Here is a 4266-nt window from a genome sequence, read left to right on the forward strand (position 1 = left end):
ATTATCTCACCAAAAAATGTTAGAAACCTGAAATTAGGTCTCAACCAAAACTGTACGATCCCTTTAATCTGTGATGCCATAATTGACAACCCACTTTTGAAGATTAGAATTCTTTTTTTCTCTTTCAAAGTAGTCGAAAATATCTTTTCTGAAAGAGTACAAAGAGATACATGATAGGACCTACATGAAAGCAACCATGAAAATCTCGAGTAATCAGTGTTTGTGAAAGAGAAACGGAGAACGGATAAAAGTGATTTAATTATAGGCTACCAAGTAAGGTAAGCGGGAAAATTCTTATATGATTAAAAAAAAATCTGTACTAAACTTTGAACCGTAATTGTGACCGAACATTCATTAATTGTTTCAGAGTAGAACATGATTATATAGGGCCTACTTTGGTGTACTCTAAACCGTTCTTACATTAGAACTATCTCATTATGAAGCAAAACACACAAAAAGTGACATGTACAGTATAGCTACTGAATCATTGGTGCCTGCCGCTAAAGCTCTGGGTAGAAGGTGAGAGAGAGAGAGAAGGAGACGAAATGAACTCAAGAGAGCGTGACGAAGACGGCAGGCCAGACTGCAGTCTACAGCGTGTAAACAGGTATGTTTAATTGGATAAAGATATTATAACGAAATATTACTTCAAACAATTCGAGTTTTTTCAGTGTCTGCAGAATGTGCATTCAACCAAAACTCTTTTAATTTGCGTTTGAAGGAATGTCAGGGGGCCCCCATCTCACTAGGAAGGCGACCGTGACGATTTAACAAATCGTGGCGCGATCGCCGTCCGTCTCCATTTTTGACCTCCGAGGCGATTACATACATACGGAAGCTTAAAAGTGTCAACCAGATGACGAGATAAGAAGACGAGAAGACAGGTTAAATACCGAGAAGCCGAGTTATTGCAACTCGGCAAGTCGACTTGTTTAGGTCAAGAAGACAAGAAGCCGATTTCTTGTAGCTCGGCAAGTCGACTTGTTTGGGACAAGAAGACATGATATCGAGTTGTTGAAACTCGGAATATCGACTTGCTTGGGACAAGAAGACAAGATGACAAGTTATTGCAACTCGGCAAGTCGACTTGTTTAGGTCAAGAAGACAAGAAGCCGATTTCTTGTAGCTCGGCAAGTCGACTTGTTTGGGACAAGAAGACATGATATCGAGTTGTTGAAACTCGGAATATCGACTTGCTTGGGACAAGAAGACATGATAACGAGTTGTTGAAACTCGGCAAGTCGACTTGCTTGGGACAAGAAGTCAAGATGACAAGTTGTTGAAACTCGGCAAGTCGACCTACTTGGGACAAGAAGTCAAGATGACAAGTTGTTGAAACTCGGCAAGTCGACTTGCTTGGGACAAGAAGTCAAGATGACAAGTTGTTGAAACTCGGCAAGTCGACTTGCTTGGGACAAGAAATCAAGATGACAAGTTGTTGAAACTCGGCAAGTCGACTCGTTAGGGACAAGAAGTCAAGATGACAAGTTGTTGAAACTCGGCAAGTCGACTTGTTTGGGACAAGAAGACATGATAACGAGTTGTTGAAACTCGGCAAGTCGACTTGTTTGGGACAAGAAGACAAGAAGCCGATTTCTTGTAGCTCGGCAAGTCGACTTGTTTGGGACAAGAAGACATGATATCGAGTTGTTGAAACTCGGAATATCGACTTGCTTGGGACAAGAAGACAAGATGACAAGTTGATAAAACTCGGCAAGTCGACTTGCTTGGGACAAGAAGTCAAGATGACAAGTTGTTGAAACTCGGCAAGTCGACTTGCTTGGGACAAGAAGTCAAGATGACAAGTTGTTGAAACTCGGCAAGTCGACTCGTTAGGGACAAGAAGTCAAGATGACAAGTTGTTGAAACTCGGCAAGTCGACTCGTTTAGGACAAGAAGTCAAGATGACAAGTTGTTGAAAACTCGGCAAGTCGACTTGTTTGGGACAAGAAGACATGATAACGAGTTGTTGAAACTCGGCAAGTCGACTTGTTTGGGACAAGAAGACAAGAAGCCGATTTCTTGTAGCTCGGCAAGTCGACTTGTTTGGGACAAGAAGACATGATATCGAGTTGTTGAAACTCGGAATATCGACTTGCTTGGGACAAGAAGACAAGATGACAAGTTGATAAAACTCGACAAGTCGACTTGTTTGGGACAAGAAGACAAGAAGCCGATTTCTTGTAGCTCGGCAAGTCGACTTGTTTGGGACAAGAAGACATGATATCGAGTTGTTGAAACTCGGAATATCGACTTGCTTGGGACAAGAAGACAAGATGACAAGTTGATAAAACTCGGCAAGTCGACTTGTTTGGGACAAGAAGACATGATGACGAGTTGTTGAAACTCGGAATGTCGACTTGTTTGGGACAAGAAGTCAACAACTTGTCATCTTGACTTCTTGTCCTAAGTAAGTCGACATCCCGAGTTTCAATAACTCGTTATCATGTCTTCTTGTCCCAAACAAGTCGACTTGCCGAGTTTCAACAACTTGTCATCTTGACTTCTTGACCCAAGTAAGTCGACATTCCGAGTTTCAACAACTCGTTATCATGTCTTCTTGTCCCAAACAAGTCGACTTGCCGAGATCCAACAACTTGTCATCTTGACTTCTTGTCCCAAGTAGGTCGACTTGCCGAGTTTCAACAACTTGTCATCTTGACTTCTTGTCCCAAGCAAGTCGATATTCCGAGTTTCAACAACTCGATATCATGTCTTCTTGTCCCAAACAAGTCGACTTGCCGAGCTACAAGAAATCGGCTTCTTGTCTTCTTGACCTAAACAAGTCGACTTGCCGAGTTGCAATAACTTGTCATCTTGTCTTCTTGTCCCAAGCAAGTCGATATTCCGAGTTTCACAACTCGATATCATGCCTTCTTGTCCCAAACAAGTCGACTTGCTGAGCTACAAGAAATCGGCTTCTTGTCTTCTTGACCTAAACAAGTCGACTTGCCGAGTTGCAATAACTTGTCATCTTGTCTTCTTGTCCCAAGCAAGTCGATATTCCGAGTTTCAACAACTCGATATCATGTCTTCTTGTCCCAAGCAAGTCGACTTGCCGAGCTACAAGAAATCGGCTTCTTGTCTTCTTGACCTAAACAAGTCGACTTGCCGAGTTGCAATAACTCGGCTTCTCGGTATTTAACCTGTCTTCTCGTCTTCTTATCTCGTCATCTGGTTGGCACTTTTAAGCTTCCGTACATACACTATTACATACCGCTCATGAAATTTGACGGGCGGGTGTTACGTTGTCATTTTTTCGGTGGCTGGAGAGACAGTCACCTAATGACTATACACACTCCGAACAGGTTCGGTTATCTTGGTATCTTTCTGTGGGTAAAGAAAGAGGGCAAAAGTTCAGAGGTGTAGAACAAAGGTAGGATATGGATGAAAGAGCGCCGCAAGCGGTGTCTGTGGGTTAATGATGGCAATTCCACATGATATGAGACAATAACACTAATTGAAGAACAGTAAAGCGAATGTCTCACTTAGCGGCGATTGTTTGCGAATGTTTTTGAAAAGTAGCAAATTTTTAGGTGTCGTCAGTGGTCGTGAACGGTCGCAATCAAGTTCGTAAACAGTTGCAATCAATTTCGCAAACAGTTCACGCGTTTGTTTTGCATCTATGTTCCAAATTTTGATTTTATGGAACATTTTACTGACGAAACCAAAAATTCGCAAGGTTCGCAAATATTCGCCGCTCATTGAGTACACTGTACCTTCTTGATTGGGTAACCTCTTAAAGAGATGACATAGTTCTAGTTGGGATGAGTATTCAGATTTTAACTTTCTGAGAGATATTAGAAACACTTTAACTTGCATGAATTATGAAAAAAAAATTATAGTCCTATCGAAGGAATACAATGTACAGTATCTGATGAAAATCGGGTTTGAAATGGCTGAGTTGCCAAAAAAGTAAAAAACAAAAACAAAAACAAAAACGGTACTGATAAAAGATGGGACCCACCTTTTTAATGAGGACCACTTCGTTTCGTTTTGTATCAGAATATTTCAGCCATTTCAAAAATGATTTTTTTTTTTTAAATCAAATAAACTTTGATTTCCTCTTAATGTATACTCTTTGATATTTCATGTAGGTGGTTTCCAATTATCTCACAAAAAAGTTAAAATCTAAATACCAACATTCATCAAAACAATACCATCCCTTTAAGTGCAGAGGGCCTGTCACCATAATCATTCTATTGACGCTATGCAAACATTGTCTTTATTCCATACTCCCCCAGATAAAGGTCTCACTTTGCAGCG

The sequence above is a fragment of the Diadema antillarum genome, unplaced genomic scaffold, assembly GCF_040938485.1.
Source record: "Diadema antillarum isolate AM-2024a unplaced genomic scaffold, OU_Dant_1.0 seq00000398_RagTag, whole genome shotgun sequence".
Taxonomy (NCBI): domain Eukaryota; kingdom Metazoa; phylum Echinodermata; class Echinoidea; order Diadematoida; family Diadematidae; genus Diadema; species Diadema antillarum.